The following is a 19,726-nucleotide window of genomic DNA, read 5'->3' on the forward strand; positions in this document are numbered from 1 at the left end:
ACTCAAGGTGTGTGTGACACCTCTGATTGGTGGTAAAGGAATCACAGAAACAAACTGAAGCCATGCTAATGTGAACAGTGTGTGAGGGGGGAAGAAACCTGTAAACACACACACACATACACACACACACACACAACCCCACTTCACGGCACAATAAGACAGTAAAGGGAACACACCCTAAGACGGAACCAAGAATAATCACTTGCTGCTAAGTTTTCTGTCCTTACAGAGGGAGAGGGGAGAAAGAAGGGCTACTTCGAGGAAGTCAAGCATTCTTAAAATGATATATATCATGTTTGTCTATCAGCCATTCTAGTCAGAAGTCATGGACATTTTGGCCCTAATTTATTCATAACATAACTGATTGTGTAACCAATGTGCACTTTAGAACTTTATGCTCCACTGCACACTTTTTCACTAAATGGAACATAAGATAGATTGTATTTGCAATCCTACCCAATTACTGTAAAAAGCTGATTAAACTGTGTTTTTCTCATGAGAATGTTATGCAAGAAGACTCCCCCCCCCCCCTTCTGAAAGCAGGAAAGGAACATACAGGAAAGGAACTCACCTCAGTTATTAATGCTAGGATTAAGACTGCATTGCCACAGTTCTGATACTTCAGCAGTAAACACAAATAGTGCTCAGTTGCTAAGGTATAGCCAGAAAAAAAGGAGTATTCCTGTATGCAATTTCGTATTATGTTCCATTTCCAAACAAGGAAGCTGGGCAGATTCAGTCCTGGTTTATTTTGCAATCCATGGGGATTTCTAAAATCCAGGAGCTTTGGCTGCATATGTACATCTGGTAATTTTAGAAGTAGTCAACTACTGGAAACTACAAGGCTCACCAGAACTGTGCTTTATTTCCTTCCTATCACTTATTTAATGGAAAGGAAACATTTTACTTTATTCACTCCCAACAAATGCTGGGCATGAAAACCTTAACCGGTACCCTACGAACCCTCAAGAGCCTGCAATTCAACTGTTACATGGGTATGTGAATGAACAGATTGAAAACCATTATACATTTCCCCAAATTCCCAATGGTTACTTATTCTATGAGGATTTAGGTATTTGGCCTTTCAGAGGAATCCTAAGACCTCTGAATTCAGAGCAAAGTCAATAGTTACAAGAGATAACCTGGTATTGAAAGAAGATTAAAGAGCAACTTCTCTCTCTTCTTCCGTGACTGAATCAAGTTGGCTATCACAATCACACTCTAAAAAGATAACCAACTCTAATCCTTAGGAAGGGCAGATATAATCACTGCAGATTCACTGGTGTTAGGCTACACTGCTGTTTCCTGAAGCAGTGTACAAAAGGTGGGTGACAAGCCCTGTATATGTAAATGGCAGCAGACACATGTTGGGGAGCCCTAGGGCCAATCAGATATCAGCTTCCCCAGGAACATGTGCATACATATATAAAGACACAGACTATCTCTCTCTCTCTTTCTCTATATATATTCACTTTTAAATAACTGTGTCAAACACCAGGGTACACACAGCAATCACATGGAGCCACCCAGAGTACTGCTGAGAAGCAAATTCACAAGAGCAAAAAATTAAAGAATACTGTGATATTATATATCCATGGTCTTCTGAGAAGGGTTGCTAATGGTTCTTTACTTTAAGAGAGTGCATGCCATGACAAAACACTGCAGTTTCATAAGCGAGCCCCCTATTTCACAGCTTTACGACATTCTAAAGAATTTACACCAGAACTCTAAAATATTCCTCATTTTTTACATTCTGTTCTGGAAATCTGCTACATGCTTAAGCATCTCTCCCGCTGAATGAAAGGGACTAGTGTACCATGATCTTTTTAAGTTTTACATGCAACGAAATGTTATGTTATACAAGGTAGGTGCTCCACCATTTTGCTGCAAGCCTTCACAGTGTTTCCTTACATCATCACTCTCACACACATGAAGCTCACACTTCACTGTGGGTATTCTGCTGCAAGTAAACATTTATAAGGCTGGTAAAGAAAGCCACAAGTTGAGGCCCAATTGCAACTCAACCACCGCTTCTACAGTGCAAAACCAATCAAGTTGTTTAGAAATAAGCAATTCTGTACCAGCACACATTTATAAAGGCTCAGTTAAACAAAGATTTGGTTGTTGTTGTTGTTCGTACACTATAACTGCCAAGCTCAATTCTACTTTATGCCAACAATGCCCTCCTGAGTGTGGGAGGGAGCATGAAATCTATAGCATTTGGAACATCAGAGCACACACTTGCTCTGTGTGTGGCTTCAACTGTGAACTGTTCTGATAGTCTTTATGCAACTGCTTCAAAGAAAAGTATTAGCACACAAAACTGTAAATGCTCTGCACTAAAACTCAGCTCCAACAGTTACTGCTGAAACTGAGGTTGTAAAGGACACTTACAATGGAATAAGTTCAACTGAACCATGTGGAACTTACTTCTGAGTCAGTATGCATAGGAGAATGATATTACTGTAATCTTGCACATATTTACTTGGGAATAAGGGGGAGTTCCAAGAATCACTAGCACTGCATGGTGTTTCTAGCAGCAGACACAGGAAGTTGTATTAACATGGATACACACATAATGCGCAGAGCTGCCCTTAGTCCTAATGTCAACAGTGCTTAGTTCCATGTTAGGCATGCATAGATTTGACAAGCTAAAGGTCCAATCAAACCTGCTGAAACTCTAGCCAAAATGTACAATTATTTTGCCCCTAATTTGAGCCCTGCATTTAATTGCCCTTCAAGGACCTAATATTGTTTCCTTGATGGTATCGATCAAGGTTAAAGAGACCGGGGGAGAGGTGAGGAGAGCCAAACATTCATAAAATACAATATAGATATTAAAAGAGAATAACTCATAATCTGGCCTGAATATTTAAGTCTTGTGGCCTTTTGAAACAATAGCAGTTTCTCTGAAGTGTTGTTTTGATGAAAATACTGTGCATGAAAATATATTTATAGAAACAGAAGAACACAGGACTTCCTGTTTTTAGCTCAGCTCCACCTTAAAAGCTATACTTTTTTCTCCTGCCGATTTATACTGCAATTAAATGCACTTCTTTGCAAATGCCAAATGAAAACAGTTGCATTTTATTCATTTGCTCTTGTGAATATATAGAGAGGGGGAACACTCAACTTTTCCATTGTAATAGGATGCAAAGAATGGCCTTGTCGAAATAACTAAAACATGATCATAACAATGTCAGAAAAATCATAATAGGATAGTCTCCAAAATCCACTCCTGCAAAGATTAAAAACTTATTTAACAAAGATTAAAAACAATCCACTCAGCACCTTTCTTGCACAAATCCCATTAAAATAACTACACAAGAAATCTGTGTTTTCATACTACCATCATTCATTTCAATGGCATCTGCACTGGAGAGGCTCCCAGAGGAATATAACTTAGATGTTTCATGTCCTTAAAAAATAGGTTGTAACAGCTGAGATCAAACACATTTCTGAGAATTATATTTAAAATGCTTCTATGCTTGCATGGAGGAGTTACAATCTATATGATAATCTATAAGAAGTATTAGTCAGGCCACTCCCCCCCCCCCATTCTGAGAAGTGTCCTTTTGAGGGGGGCCACAGGATGAATGATGGGGCCAAAATCAATGTCATATCAGTTGTATTAAACCCTTTTAAAAATAATTAAATCAGAGACACAGTGTATTCAGTTACAAAGCCCGACATACAGATATAGCTAATTGCTGCTATAGTTATACCAAATGGCAAATGGAATATGATAGTAAATTTCATGTCAGCTTCAATTTCCCCACCAAGCTGGCAACATGAGTGTTAAAAATATCTCAGATTTGAGGTACAGGAGTATTTTCATTTCAGTTTGAAACAATGCCACAGTAATTCTATCAAGATGAGCTACTGCTTATATAGGTTTTTTTGAAAACACATACAGAAGACTCCACTTATTTCATACCAGTTTCTCATTGATACCACAGCTCTGATTATAGACATCTCAACTGCATCTGGAAATTTTCCACACTCTTTCTAGCAAGCAAGCTAACATCTAATGGTACATGAATAATACCTCAGGGATTACTAATGTAGTAAGTCAACTGTTTTGAAAGTTTTGCAGTCACATAATATAACACAGACATTGCACAATGTATGTAGGATTGTTAGATATTCAGAAATTGAAACACAATATGCCAAGTAATCTACATGCCAAAGTTATCTATAATAACTTAAAGTCCTTTTAAAATTCACACAAGTCAGATATCAACCACCACCAAGGACTCTTAAATGCACGCAGGCTTGGATGGCATGAGCCTACCATTCAGGAAGGAAGTGATGTATATAGAACAAAATTGCTCACTCCACACTACATTGAAATAGAAGACTGGCACCAAAAGGAGACAACATGACCACTCTCACTTCCTCACACCCCACCCGTGACATTTTGCAAATAGTAACAATATATCCCAAAAGGAAACACAATATACTCTTTCAAAATAGGAAGTACTACAGACAGGCAACTGCATTAATGACAGGAGAGGCTCATCCGCCCCCCAAAAGAAACCTTGCTCACTGATGTCACCCGGGGGGGGGGGGGGGACAGCATAAGACCAGTCTGTTGCAACACTGCCAAGTTTGATAATTCAGTAGTACTGCCAACTACAGAAGCCACTGGCAACTCAAAACTTTAATACGCGGGTCAGAGCAGCATGCAAAGTTGCCTCAAGTTCCCCACTAATCTTTATGTCAGTGCTATGAAGGGATAAAAAGAGAGAAAACACACACTTAACTTAGTCAGCTTTCAAAAACAACAAAATACACTCTGTCCTCACAATGGTTCTACTCCACACCAGGATGCTAAGGTGAGATGGCGTTCCAGGCACTGCATCTACAATCCTAAGACTGTGGTGCCATGACTAAACTGGGCAGACAAAGTCACCTTAGGAAGCATTGTGGAAAGAAACACTATTAACCAGCAGCCCAAGTTCCTGGAAAACAGAAATTCCTATTCCAAATTATTTCTAATGACCCCACTTACTACTCTCACTATGCGGAAAGAGGCCAGGCATGCTCTGATGATACCTTTTGGATGGTGCCAGTGGCAACAACACGAGGCATCACAAGTCCCTCCCTGCGCCATTTTGAATTACCCGTCCATCAAAAAGACTTTCCTGCCAGTGCTTGGCCACTTTTTAATTTCCGAAGCTATGCTTTGCACTTTGTAGTGTTCCCAGCACAAACCTGAAACCAAGTTTCATTTTAAAAATCAAAAATCGCTGGGACAGAGGGGAGGTGTGTGTGTGTGTGAGAGAGAGAGAGAGAGAGAGAGAGAAGCAGAGAGAGAACGGCTACTGCTAGCGAAAAAGAAGACTGACACTTTTTTTAAAAAAGAACATTAATCTGGAAGCAGCCAAAAGCATTGTCATAAAGTCAAGGGATGTATTTTGACCCAAACTGGGACCCTCAGCAAAAACACAGCAGAAGACAAGACCTACCTCCTCAGGAACTCAGCAGCAGAATGGCAGCAACAGGATGAACCCTGCAAGCAGTACAGAGAAGCCAAGCTGCCGGGGATCTTCCCACCAACCACAACAACCCAAAACAGAGAAGTACAGTGTCTCTGGCACCATTTCTTTTCCTGATATCCTGTTGCATGGGAAACTGTGGGGAAATCCTGTATTTTACTTCCCTATTACTGGCACAAGCAAGAAACTTAAGTCCAAGTGGAGTGTGGTGGGGAGGGGGAGCAACACCGGCCACAAGTTAACAATGTGCCATTCTAGGCATTGCCTGCCAATGATTTGCCTTTCCCCAATGCAGAGTGCACCAAAGCAACCTTGTGGGAGGGTCACCGAGATGTTAGTTTTGGAGACACAGGTTAATAAGCATGTTCCGCTTATTATACTGGGGGTGGAAGTGAAGAGCAGGTCCCAGAGTTCAGATCCTATTGGTTAAACTCCCTTATATCGCCTCTCCCCTCCCCCAGAAAATGTTGATATACACCACAAGAGGTTCTGTGAACAGAAGGAGTGACCACCATGTCCAGCCAAAGACATCAAAATAGTAACCAGAAGGCGTAAGGAACATTTGCCTGCCTGGCAGCCACTCCCAACAGAGATGCCTTAGAAGGAAGGAAGGATTCCAGTTTATGTACGCCCTACAAAGAAAAACCCCACCATTCAACTAGCCCTGGTAGAGGAAGCAAGCCACCCCCCCTCCCATCACATACATGCATCCACATCAACCATAATAGGAGCTCCTAGCACAACACACCCCTTTCTCGATGGAGCAGCCTGGGTTCTCCTGCCTCCAGGATGCAGTTGGGACACCCTCCCCCGCCTAAATAGCAGCTATCCTTCATTAACCGACGGGCAGAGCAACCCAATCATACAAAGGGGGGGGGATTCCTCCAGAGGCAAGTCTTAAAAAAACTGCGCAGGGGAGGGGGTGTCAAAGAAGAAACGTGTCTCTGTACTGTCAAAATCGCACAAAACCACCCCCCCTCCCACCCTCAACATACAATCTGGGGTCCTGACTCCTGTCACCCTTTGGTACCCTGGGTGAGTCAGGAACCCCCCCCCCCCACTCTGCAATCTCCCCCCGCCCCGCCTCGCCCCGCCAAGCACACACACGTCCCCTGCCTGCACTCCGGCCAGGCACTTCTCTGGCCGGGCTCCAGCCTGGCTGTCAAGGCTTCTCTCCTTTTCCTGGCCGGGTGCAAGACCTCGCCACCCGCTTCCCCGTCCCCTCCAACCTTCCTGGGGGGGTGAAGCGGCTGCTTTCCTTAACCCGGAGGGAGCACACCCTGACCCCTCCCTGCCGGGCCCTGAGCCAAGGGGAAGCAGCAGGGCCCCTCGGCCTGGCGGCGGGAGGGAGGGAGGCGAGCCGGCCCCGCACTGGGCCGGGAGGGAGGGAGGGACCGGGAGACCGAGCGAGCCGCCGCCTCTGCGGCCGCAGCAGCGGCGCCCCGGCTGCCCCTTCCTGCGCACCTTACTCACCCCGTCGCCGCTGCCTGCCGGGGCGAGCCAAGCCAAGCCGGCCGCCCGCTCGCTCGCTTCCGTCCTTCTTTCCTTCCTTCCTTCCTCCGGCTCTCCGCTCGCTGCCTGCCTGCCTTGCTGGGCTTGAGGCGCGGCAGCTCCAGTGCGCGGCGGCGGCGGCGGCAGCAGCTCATCCGCTCCGCCCCCCTTCCCTCCCTTCGCTTCCCTCCTCGGGCTCGGGGAGGAGCCGCCGCGCCGGCGGAGGAGGAGCGAAAGCGGCGGAGGGCGGAGCAGCGCGCTCGGCCGGGCAGGAGGGGTCGAAGCGCCCGCGCGAACGTTGCGCCACTTTCGTTTTGGAGGGGCGCGAGTGAGGAAGTCTCCAAGACTAGAGGAGATTCAGTGCCGGATTTACGTACAGTATAAGTTAAACAAGCTATAGCAAATTTAAAAGGGGGGGGGCTGGATGTACCTTTCCAAAATATAAGATAAAAAACAAATAAAACCTACATACAGCAACAGTGTTTTGTGTTGTGTAGACTCCTATGATGTAAGTAATGGGCCCCCAATCATTTTAAAGTTGGAGCTTGATAATTATTTCACTATTAATATACTTCTTTTTAATTGTATTTACTTTGCTAAAATATTGTATTTACTTTGCTAAAATATTTTGTTCCGTGCAAATGGTTTTAGATACCTATTAGGTCCTTAAATTACCATATAGCATATATTCAACACAAAAAAGCCACAATATGTTGTTGACAAAGGACAGCTGGACATATAAAGGGCCCCATTATATTCAGTAGCTTAGGGCCTCATTTATATAGATATAATACATCTATTTATATAGATATAATACATGCACAAAAAGGGATGCGGGTGGCGCTGTGGGTTAAACCACAGAGCCTAGAACTTGCTGATCAGAAGGTCGGCGGTTCGAATTCCTGTGACAGGGTCCCTGCTCCTGCCAACCAGCAGTTCGAAAGCATGTCAAAGTGCAAGTAGATAAATGTTGCAGCTGCTCCAACAAAGCACTCGTCTTGCAGAAAGCAAGCACCAAAATAGATAAATAGGTACCGCTCCGTCGGGAAGGTAAACGGCGTTTCCGTGCACTGCTCTGGTTCGCCAGAAGCAGCTTAGTCATGCTGGCCACATGACCCAGAAGCTGTCTGCGGACAAACACCGGCTCCCTCGGCCCATAGAGCGAGATGAGCGCCACAACCCCAGAATCGGTCACGATTGGACCTAATGGTCAGGGGTACTTTACCTTTACTTCTATATATATATATATAAATATTTATTAAAGTTTTGAAAATATTACAAAAATGCAAAAGAAAAAGAAAATAAAAAGAATACAAAATACAGAAAAATAAAAACAATTAAAAACATTTCAATCTTTCAATGTCTTGTCTTTCATTTACTTGTTTCCCTGACCTCCTCACACCTCCCTTTTTTGTATTCTAATTCAATTAACAATTTCAGCAAATCCTTTCCATTTTTGTTTTTATCTTAATAATTTATCTTAATATATTGTAACTTTACATTCTCACCTATTCATAATCCAATTTTACCTTATTCTATAACATTACTGCTAAAAATTTGCGTTACTTTGTTTAACCTTATCTTGCCATAAAACGCCTTGAAACTTAAAACTTAATGCTTATTTATACATAACTCCTTATATCATTTCTACTAAAGCCAGACAGTTTCATTCCAACATTTTCCCTAATATTCATTAATTTTACACTAATTCCCCAAATTAAAAATTTTTCTTTATAGACTTTCCAATTTTCATCCAACGTCCCTTTTTCCTGGTCTCGGGTTATGTCAGTCCTTACAGTCCATTCCATTTAGTCCATCAACCTGGTAGTCTTACGTCCGAGGCTCTTAAATCTCTTCCATGCCCCTTCTGCAAATCTTCTTCTTGTTTATACTCATTGAGGAGTAGGTCTCTGGGGGATTTCAGCCCATAGTTATCTCAATCTCCCCTCATCAAACCAGCCCATTCCCCACAGTCCCACTCCCCACAGTCATCAATATAGTCCAAAAAATATTTAACAACATATTTCAAAGTCCCTCCAAGTTTAAGAGCCTCCTCACCTCCAGACTCCCACCGGCCCATTCCAAATTCAGTCTTCCAAAACAACGGCTTATGCTCCTGCAGGGCCTCAGATCTCTCCATTTGTATTGCTTGAGGTACCATCGCAACCTCTTCCATTATTATCTGCCCTTGCATTTGCACAGTCGAACCAGTTTCCTGAGTTGGTCTCTGTATAATTTCTGCGTCAGGATTCCCTATTTGTTCACATTCCCTGACTACAACAGTCATCAAATCCAACTTCTCATTCATCAAATCCATCTTCTCGTGCAGCTGCTCCAACAAAGCACTCGTCTTGCAGAAAGCAAGCACCAAAACTTCTTCCAAGCACATTTTTATTCAAGGTCACTGTCTGCTTCCACGATCTTAATCTCGCAGCTGTGAAGTCCCAAGTATACTGCAGGGCAACAATTTGACAAGTTCCCTCTAGAGGAGACAGTTTCTATTTGTAACCGTCTTTTTAAAACATATCCAACAAAAGAAAGTTACTTTCTTTCAAGTATTTTGTTTCTTTAGAATGCAAAAGGCAACATTGGAATCAATTTGTTTCTCTTTTTTAGCTATCTGTCAAAATGTTCCATTCACAGTCAATGGACGTCTCAATCAATTTCTGTCTCTGACCCCCGTTCCCAGGTTAGAGACGGTGGAAACTTATTTTTCTTTACTTCCTCTCCTGCAGACTTAAACAGTCAAGTTGGGGATTTTAGTGGTTATAAATGAAGGAAATTTTGACCTTTACAAAACAATTTTCCAGGCTATTAGCTTACAAGGTTTTTGCTTCAGTCTATTTACAAAAAGCGGAAGGCGGACTTCCTGTTTTGAACCTTCCCGCTTCGATGCCAAATTAGGATGTTTCTTGATCCAATTTTCCGTTTCTACTTACGGGTACTTGTTTAGAGTCCAATTGTCAACAGGAAAAAGTCAGCACTCTCCGACGATGGCAATGCGGCTTCCCTCCGTGAAAATAGCAATAAGTTCGCAGCACCGCGCTGCTCACCCTACTTCGCTCTGGAGCCCCAAAATGGGGTTCCCCGTAAGTAGGGGAGGCGCTCCTGGTGCTCTGCCGAACCCCACGTTCCCAGGCTTCCTCCACCTGGGATTTCTAGCGGGTCCCCGCCTTCGCCGCGGCGGGAAGACCCAGTTTCCACGGAGCCCGTTCCTCCGATCAGAGGAACTCCACCATTCGCCAATGGCGCTAACCCGGAAGTCCTCCTTTACTTTTAATACATGCACATGCCCTTATGAAAGAGGGGAGGGGGCTGCTAGTTTTAAATGCTTCATACCAGCCAGTAAAATTAGCAGGAGGAAGGCTAGGTTAGGGGGGTGGGGAAATATTCCTGTGTGCTTAAAGAGTTAAAAAAGAAGACAGCATTCAAGAAAGGGGTGATGTGGTCACCATGTAGATGTTCCTTCTGTACTATTTATTTATTTCTGACTACATTTTATTAGGATTTATAAAGAGAAATGCAAAGCTTACCGATAAAATGTCTTTTTTGTCCAAAACTATAAATACAATAAAATCATAGGGGGAAAGAGAGAAAAAGAAAAGCAGGAAAAATAGAGAGAGGAAAAAGATTAAGAAGAAGAAATTGGCAAGAGATTTTAAGAGAGTGAGAGAAAGTACCGTATTCTGTACTATTTACACAATCATTTAGGGTTTGCCCAATCTGTAACAAGCCAAACATTCGCTGTCTATGTTACAGGGTAGCAGAAGTCACAACGCACAGTACCAAGGCTTGGGTTCACCCCGACGCAAAGCCAAAATAGGCATCTCTTATACCATGTGCAGGACTGAGCATAGATCAACTGCTTGTGAGCATCACAGCTGACTGGGAACCAGAGCTGAAACGCTTGTGTGAAACTGAATGAGCCTACCTTTCCCCAAGCCGGAGTCAGCGATTCCTGGCCTCTTCTCCACTGTAAATTTGTGAGTCATCCTAAGACTGTACATGCTATACCTTTTAAAGCACATCTGAAGCGCATTCTTTCCCTCAAAGAATTCTGGGCACTGTAGTTTACCCCTTGCAGAGTTACATTTTCCAGCACCCCTTAGCAAACTACAATGCCCAGAATTCTTTGAGGGAAAGAATGTGTTTTAAAGGTACAGTGTGTCCACAAGCCTTGGTGTGATGTTTGTCACATGGTTTGTCCTTGCAGGATTTGTTTTTCTTTAACAAATAGCCTGCAGTGGGGAGGAGAGCCAGATTGGGGCTGGCAGAGTAGGGTGGGAACATTAACCCTTTCCCCAGCCTTAGAAGAAAGTATCCTATTGATGCCAATGGGATCTCTTCTCTAATTGCAAATAGACCCTATGCTGGGAGGTGTGAGATTATTCTGATTGTGACCACTGACCCCCCTTCCCCCCCCCCACGGTCTGGCTCACCCATGTGTGCCAGCAATTTGTTTAAAAAAGATTTATGTCTACTTTGGTCCTCTAGAACAGGCAAGCTTCAGTGAAATGTTGAGCTTTGTTTTAAACTGAGGGCTGTTTGATTATCATTTTTTGTCAGTTAAACATCATTTCTTCCACGACTTGCAGTATTATTAAGTGTGTTCCTATTGCTAAGGGTTCCAGCTACCAAAACTGTCAAAGTCAGTTCCACAATACATAACAGGCAGCCTTCCAAACTGCATCCTGAATTTGAACTGCAGGCTTACATAATAATTGCAACGGACAGATAAATGTGATCAGGTCCGTGTGCATGGAGAAATATAACCTTTGATTATTAGCCATGATACTTGTGTTTCTCATTGGAAATGTCTGACACTATGCTACCACTCAGTGGATTTGTAACTGGCTGACTGACCGAACCCAAAGGGTGCTCATCAATGGTTCCTCTTCATCCTGGAGAAGAGTGACTAGAGGGGTGCCACAGGGTTCTGTCTTGGGCCCGGTCTTATTCAACATCTTTATCAACGACTTGGATGATGGACTCAAGGGCATCCTGATCAAATTTGCAGATGACACCAAACTGGGAGGGGTGGCTAACACCCCAGAGGACAGGATCACACTTCAAAATGACCTTGACAGATTAGAGAACTGGGCCAAAACAAACAAGATGAATTTTAACAGGGAGAAATGTAAAGTATTGCACTTGGGCAAAAAAAATGAGAGGCACAAATACAAGATGGGTGACACCTGGCTTGAGAGCAGTACATGTGAAAAGGATCTAGGAGTCTTGGTTGACCACAAACTTGACATGAGCCAACTGTGACGCGGCAGCTAAAAAAGCCAATGCAATTCTGGGCTGTATCAATAGGAGTATAGCATCTAGATCAAGGGAAGTAATAGTGCCACTGTATTCTGCTCTGGTCAGACCTCACCTGGAGTACTGTGTCCAGTTCTGGGCACCACAGTTCAAGAAGGACACTGACAAACTGGAACGTGTCCAGAGGAGGGCAACCAAAATGGTCAAAGGCCTGGAGACGATGCCTTATGAGGAACGCCTAAGGGAGCTGGGCATGTTTAGCCTGGAGAAGAGGAGGTTAAGGGGTGATATGATAGCCATGTTCAAATATATAAAAGGATGTCACATAGAGGAGAGAGAAAGGTTGTTTTCTGCTGCTCCAGAGAAGAGGACACGGAGCAATGGATCCAAACTACAAGAAAAAAGATTCCACCTAAACCTTAGGAAGAACTTCCTGACAGTAAGAGCTGTTCGACAGTGGAATTTGCTGCCAAGGAGTGTGGTGGAGTCTCCTTCTTTGGAGGTCTTTAAGCAGAGGCTTGACAACCATATGTCAGGAGTGCTCTGATGGTGTTTCCTGCTTGGCAGGGGGTTGGACTCGATGGCCCTTGTGGTCTCTTCCAACTCTATGATTCTATGATTCTATGCATTATACAGACAACTTTTTTGATGCAGACAGTATTTGTCAATGTACACTTATTTATTTTTTAATAAATAAATAATTTTAATTGACACAAGAAGTACTTTTAGTATGCACACATTAAAAAGTCGTGTGAAGTATACGTTTAGTATAAAGTTTCACATAAAATAATCTAATCATTACACAGCCAGAGTCCATCTTGGCTGAGAGTCCTGGAAGACCTGCTTCATGCTTTGCAGACCTTTTTCTACCTGGCTTAGGAGGGTGGGGCCCTGACTGACTCCAGCAACAAAATCTGAAGCTGCTGAACAGAATCTTGGGCTGGGATCCTTGTTTAGGGGGTTTTGCTGGGGGGGGGCGCTGTTGTTGATGTAATTTTTTGTATATTTTGTATCTTATGATTTATGTGGGAAACGTTCAGTTTGGTTGTGCACATTTTTATGTTTTGTTTATTTTTTATAACTACATTCTTTATGTTCGTGGTTATGCAATTTTTTATGTTGTAAGTTGATAGCATGGAAAGGCCGCATACAAATAAAACAACTGATTAATCGTCATCAAATTAGATGTTTAAAAAGAAAACTCTGCTACTTATGCAGAGCAGTTTTCATACATGTGTAATTGCAGCCAGATAGGGGTGAATTTCAACAGAAAACTGGTTCTATAGAGTGCTGAACCAGAAGAGAAGCATGTTCTAGACTGGGGGCCCATAGCCCCTTCCTCTCCAAAACAAAAGCCAGGTTAAGCATACTCATTTAAGCATGTGACACAGGTCACTTATTGTTCAGTTCTTTATGACATTCAATGAAAGTTACTCCATGTGTGCTTAGAATGGTAGCCTTAGTGCTAACAATGTTTTAGCCCTCAATAAACAAAAGGAAGGCTGTTGTATTTGTTTTTCACACATTTGCACACAACTTCCAAAACTCTTCTGGCTAAAAATCACTCTAAAATAAAATTAAAAAGTGAGTCCTGTGTCTTTGAGGGGAAATCAGGGTTGACGTTTTGCTGGCTGTGGTTTGCATACTTCTCATCCCACTGCATTCCACATACAGAAGCTGACTGGGCTGGCAAATGAATCCTGCTTCAGTGATGACACCAATATTGTGTCCATCTATACAAAGAGAAGGACATGAAAGGTGTTAAAGGTAAAGGTAAAGGTACCCCTGCCCGTAAGGGCCAGTCTTGCCAGACTCTGGGGTTGGTGCGCCCATCTCACTCAAGAGGCCGGGGGCCAGCGCTGTCCGGAGACACTTCCGGGTCATGTGGCCAGCGTGACATCGCTGCTCTGGCCAGAGCCAGAGCCAGAGCCAGAGCCGCACACGGAAACGCCGTTTACCTTCCCGCTGGTAAGCGGTCCCTATTTATCTACTTGCACCCAGAGGTGCTTTCGAACTGCTAGGTTGGCAGGCGCTGGGACCGAGCAGCGGGAGCGCACCCCGCCGCAAGGATTCGAACCGCCGACCTTTCGATCGGCAAGCCCTAGGCACTGAGGCTTTTACCCACAGCGCCACCTGCGTCCCTATGAAAGGTGTTAGGATGATGCATAGTAGATGTACATCTTCTCTAAAGAATTCACATCAGGCACAGCAAAATGTAGTGCTTTACATGAAATCAGCAATAAGACATGGGTCACCTAGATGCCAGCAACCTATAATACCTTTGTAAGTCCTGTTGTTAAGCCCTTGGTGGAATTTATGCCGGCAGTAGGTAGGATTCCGAAGAGGATATTCATCCTAACCATGTATTAAAACACTTCCTTAGAATTCCTCCAACTGTCTTTGTGAATATGGATATTTAGAAAGAGCAACATATGCTTCTCTTAGCCCTTGCCACTTCCAGACCTCACACCAAGAATTTTGTTTAGGACCACATTATACAAATGTAAACAGCACTGTGGATTAAAGTTTTTTTTGGAGTAAGGATCATTTGCGATGGCTTGGATAACAGAGGAACAAACCATGCCAAAGCAGAGAGCAAGCAATTAAGTAGATAACTTTTTTCTCCTTATCAGAATAGAAAAATGTGTGGTTAACTGTTAACAGCACAATGAAGAGTGCAATGTACAAGGAAACCAAATTATATGGATGCTGCTTGCTTTGTTTCTAGTTCAAGGCTGGCTTATTTTGAATTATTTCCGGATTAAACAGTCTTCTACCATATAAAATGCAGCTTTAGTTTCTTCACAGTCTTTTTGGCCCTTAAACATCTACAGTTGGCCATGAAATCCCTTTTGGTGGACTGCGTCTTCACTTTAGAACATGCTCTTTAACGTTTCTCGTTGCCGTAAGTATTCATTGTGTTGTCATGAAAAGCTTTTATTGCAAAACTCATAAAACATAAAGACATGTCCTGTGGTAGATGACAAATGGCCATAAAGTTATTCAAATGCTGCTGCAGGACTGTAAAACTTCCTTGATCATGGAAAAAGACACTGCAGTTGTTGGAAACCCTTGAATTAAAAGAAAATAGCTGAGGAAACAGATGAGAAACTATGCATCTTGCTCAATGTTTCACAGAATATAAGAGTAATCTGCATGAATATCAAGAGAATTAAATATGCTATGACCCTTGATGGTTTTCCCTTCCGTTTTCCCTCTTTCAGAGTTGGCTTTGGATTTGAAGGTCTGTCTTGCAAAGTTCCTCCTGGTAGGCTCTCTCCAACATTAGTGCCCCCTCAGGCAGTTTAACAGCTGGTGATGGCAGCAAGCAACAAGTAGCCCTGTGATCAGTGCAAGGCTGTGAGCAACCCACCATTTTAATTACTATTGCTCTTGTTATTTATTCAGTATATTACCCGCCCTTCACCTTCAGCTCCCAGGACAGGTTACAATAATTGAAAGGTCAATTTTTTTAAAAAATCAAATTACCCACAATGCTTCTCACATAGCTCCAGTGGGGCTACCATTTTAATATTCAACATTGGCCTGGAATGGCATTATATCAGGAGCATTATGGGTAATTTAAATGGCAGGTGTCCCAGTGACACATATCCCAGCAGCTGCTCAAGCGTACTGGCACCCACCCCTCCCCTTCTTTCACACATGCCACATTTTGCTTCCTGGAAAGAGGAATAAATAATATAAGTAGAGACAGAGTTGAAGTAGTTCAGCAAAACAACTCTTCACTTCATTGTGTGTCTCCAGGAGATATAGATTTTCCCATTTTCAATGGTGATGAAAGAGGAATCCATTTAAAATTAATTTATACATGGAATCTGCCAGTTCTGACCCAATCAAGCTTTACCTCCGTTATTCCAGCAAGTTGCTCATACATTATTGGTTGTTTTGTTTTTAAGTCCAACTATATATATATATCTCACATCAAAAGAAACAAGCCCCATGTGGTACTATGTTTCTACAACTTTTTTTATAAGTATTTTACACAGTTATATGCACTTTTGTTTATCTGTTTTTGTGCTGGGGTGTATATGCATATAATACTATATGTGTAATAGTGCATATAATATGCTAGAATTTGTAATATATTTTAAATGGAGACCTTAAAAAAACCACTTCTCATTGAGATCAAGAATAAAGAAAAACAAACATGCAAATGAGTTCAATGTCAAAATTATCAGAAAATTTCATCCCTAGTTGTAGATTTTATGGAGCAATGCAGTAGATAGCTTGTTGCATACTCAAAAAGATCACTGAATGTCACCTAATGGAATGTCCCTTCTAGTCAAATCAGCAGCACCAATTGAGGCATGAATACTTTCCAGCTATGGTCTGCAGCAGGAATTTTAGTAATCATACTGATCACCCATTGCTCATCATGCGTTGACAAGGGTGCAGAGCAAGTTCAAAGAGCAAGTTGTATTCATATAAGCAGGCCACTCTATTTCACCAATTTTTGAGTTGTTGACATATGACATTGCGAGGAAGACCACCTGAAGGCCAGGCACCAAATCTGCCTATATGTGATGGTTTGTGCAGTGATTGGTTTTCCTCAAACGCCATAGAAGATATTGCTGCTTGAAATCAGTACAAATTTACTAAGAAGCCCATAAAAAGTTTTTATTGCCAGATAAAACCATTTCTGTGTGCATAGTGAATAAATGCTTTTAATTCTCAAATGGCACAGTGAGAGACTCCAAAGATTATGCCCTTACTTAGGTCCTGCGACGAATCAGCATTTTCCAAGAATCCATTAAGAATGATGGGATTACTAGAACTGTAACATTGACCCAAGTCTGTCCATAATTTATGACTTATTTATTCCATTACCATTTCCCCAAGTAGTCCAGGTTAGCATATATGTGTTCACAAACACACACACACCAGCTTTATTACCACAACAACCCCATGGTTGTTGCATATCAGTCGTTGGGAGCTATTAACCAAAGAATTTCTCTTCTGCCTTTTTACATCTGAAAGCTTCATATGGCAATCAGAAAGAATCTTTCTCTGAGAACAAGATTTACACACACACAAACGTGTTTACAGGGCTGAAACATCAAATGCATTTAAATGTTAATGGAATGATGACCACTTTGATGCATTAAGCTATCCTTTTTATTTATTTAGATTACTTACCCACACTTTAACATAAGATACTAGTGCTGATTACCAAAAATAAAAATATAAAAAATCCAGTTATAAAATAAAGAAAACCGTTACAGCCATAAAAAGGAAAATGTAAAAGCACTTAAAAACAGTTTCATCTGTAAAACAACTCCACATATGAAAACAATACAAACACTTTAAAACAATTCTGCATATAAAAACAGTTAAAATCCAAAACAGATGCAGACTGGGACCTTACAACTTTGTCTTCCTCACCTACATTTCCCATGATTCCTCAGAACATTTCCGTGTCTACTCTTCTTCGCCAAGAACAACACATGCCTATGTGGAAGGTATGTGAGTTTCCCTTGGTTCTCTTGTTTCCTTTCCTCAACTTCTTGTCTGCTTCCATTCAGGTCCTTGCCTCTCACCCTTGTGCATTCCTAATTCTCTTCAGCTCATCCCGCTTCATTCAGTCACCCTGCCTGCTAGTCCTGCCATCACTGGTCTCCCAATTCCTGGTTTCTCTTCTTACCCAGCTTCCAAAACTTCATGAAACTCTTTTCTGCCTCTGGGGTCAAAGAATATGAACTATTTACACTTGTTACTCGGACTTTGGCTGCGCTAGAGATGTCTATGGACATTCTGTGACATCACAGCAGCTCAGTCGTCTATGGTAAGGAGGGATTGCACACAAGTATTTGGTGGGTTTTCGCCTTATTAAAATATGTTGCATGATAACTGCCCATTGTACTTTAAAAAAATAAAAATACCTTTCAGCCAAAGTCCTTTAATTTCCCTCTAGGGAAAAAATCATATTAAGGGGGAGGGGAGACATTAAAAATGCCTCAAACTAATGTAAATAGCTGAAATGTTTTATGCCTCACATGAGTTTTACTTTAAAGCCAAAAGAGAGAGAGGACATTTATCTGCAGGCACAGCTACATAATCAGTTACCAAGGGGACATAACAAGAACTATTCAGCTGCCTCCATTTCTAGAGATAGTCAAGGTTAGACTAGACTAGACAAAGGACTCTTGGGATACTCCAAGAGGTGAATTTATGCTTCCCTGCAGCAGACCTTGCAAGAGGACAAAGCTTGTGCCTTGCACATCATAAATGCTGATAAACTGAAATCAATGAGAAGTTTCCCAGAACATAGAAAAAGAGCAATACTTTGCCAGTCACTGTCCTTCATGACACTGTAGTATATTGGTGAACATAACTGATTTCAATGGGGAAATTAGGATACAGTGACATTCCAACTGTCTTTACTATAATTAACTGCCATTAATTTCAATAGGACTTGTTTTGCATGCTTAGGACTGTGGCCTGAAGCAGACACTGGTTACCTTTCATTGGAAGTGGGAAACCTTTAGCTCTCCAGATGTAGCTAGCTGGGTTACCATTTTCATCATCCCTGATCATTGGCCGTGCTAGCTCGGGGCTTATGGGAATTGAGAATCCAACATCTGTAGAAGCCATGAATTCCCCACCTTGCCTTATATGCAACTGAGATGCAGGAGAACACAGTTCAGGCTGCTAGAGTCAAGGTGTATCTCTCTCTCTCTCTGAGCTCTTAACCAAAGTATCAGGAACCTCATGCAGAGGATTGTCTTGCTTTGGGAAGGATAGGAATAAATGGACAGAGAATGAAGGTAGACTCCGTCGTAAGGGAGCTCCTTGGGACTTTTTACAGCAGCTCTCCGGTCCAGTACTGTAATGTGTGTAGCTATTTCTTGACTAATTTCCTCTCTAGAAGATCATATTGGTTTGTGTAGCATTAATGACTAGGTCACATATCATCACCGTCTGCCTGTCAGAGATATGGACCAGATCCTAGGCTGGTGTAGATTAAAATAGCTACTTTGATTTCAGAGCTCAGCAAAAACTAGCTCAGCACATCACTTGCAAATGGTGCTCAATTAAGTAATTGTAATAACAATAACAACAAAAATGGTGCTCTCCCTGGCACAGTGCAATTGAAATAGAAGCTACAACTCATTGCCTTTCAACTCCCTGTTTTATGGATTGTATATTAGCTCATTTTGAGATGTTCCCTTTTGTTTCTGAGATAGCCCAAGGGGCTATGATTGGCTGGGCAGATTAAAATTTAAAAGACACTTTGAATCTCTTATTCCATGTAAAGGAGCCCCAAAGACTTTCTTGTTTTGTACAAGGCTAAGGTCATTTATTAATTCTTATTGCTTATTATATAAATGTATGCCCTGTCTTTCCACACTAGGCTCTCAAAGCTGCTTTCCCAATGGTTTTTGCATGGGTCTGCTGATCATCCTGGATCTCTGAAGCTTCAATATGTGGGATGGGGAACAGATCTGTAG

The 19,726-nt window shown here is 42.3% G+C and overlaps 1 protein-coding gene and 1 long non-coding RNA gene across 2 annotated transcripts in view; both read right to left on the reverse strand.

Annotated features, from left to right (window-relative positions):
• RAP1A (RAP1A, member of RAS oncogene family) overlaps nt 1-7,150 on the reverse strand; it is a 96,148-nt gene extending 88,998 nt beyond the window's left edge. Inside the window, exon 1 of the mRNA XM_079980061.1 lies at nt 6,975-7,150. The gene's annotated coding sequence lies outside the window, so the exon portion shown is untranslated. The remainder of the gene's footprint in view (nt 1-6,974) is intronic.
• A 6,248-nt stretch (nt 7,151-13,398) lies between these two features.
• The window catches only part of LOC307218078, a 29,616-nt gene continuing 23,288 nt past the window's right edge, over nt 13,399-19,726 (reverse strand). Inside the window, exons 3-4 of the long non-coding RNA XR_013839743.1 lie at nt 15,446-15,598; nt 13,399-13,990 (exon numbers count right to left, since the gene is read on the reverse strand). This is a non-coding gene — a long non-coding RNA (uncharacterized lncRNA). The remainder of the gene's footprint in view (nt 13,991-15,445; nt 15,599-19,726) is intronic.

The sequence above is a fragment of the Podarcis cretensis genome, assembly GCF_951804945.1.
Source record: "Podarcis cretensis genome assembly, chromosome: 6".
Lineage (NCBI taxonomy): Eukaryota > Metazoa > Chordata > Lepidosauria > Squamata > Lacertidae > Podarcis > Podarcis cretensis.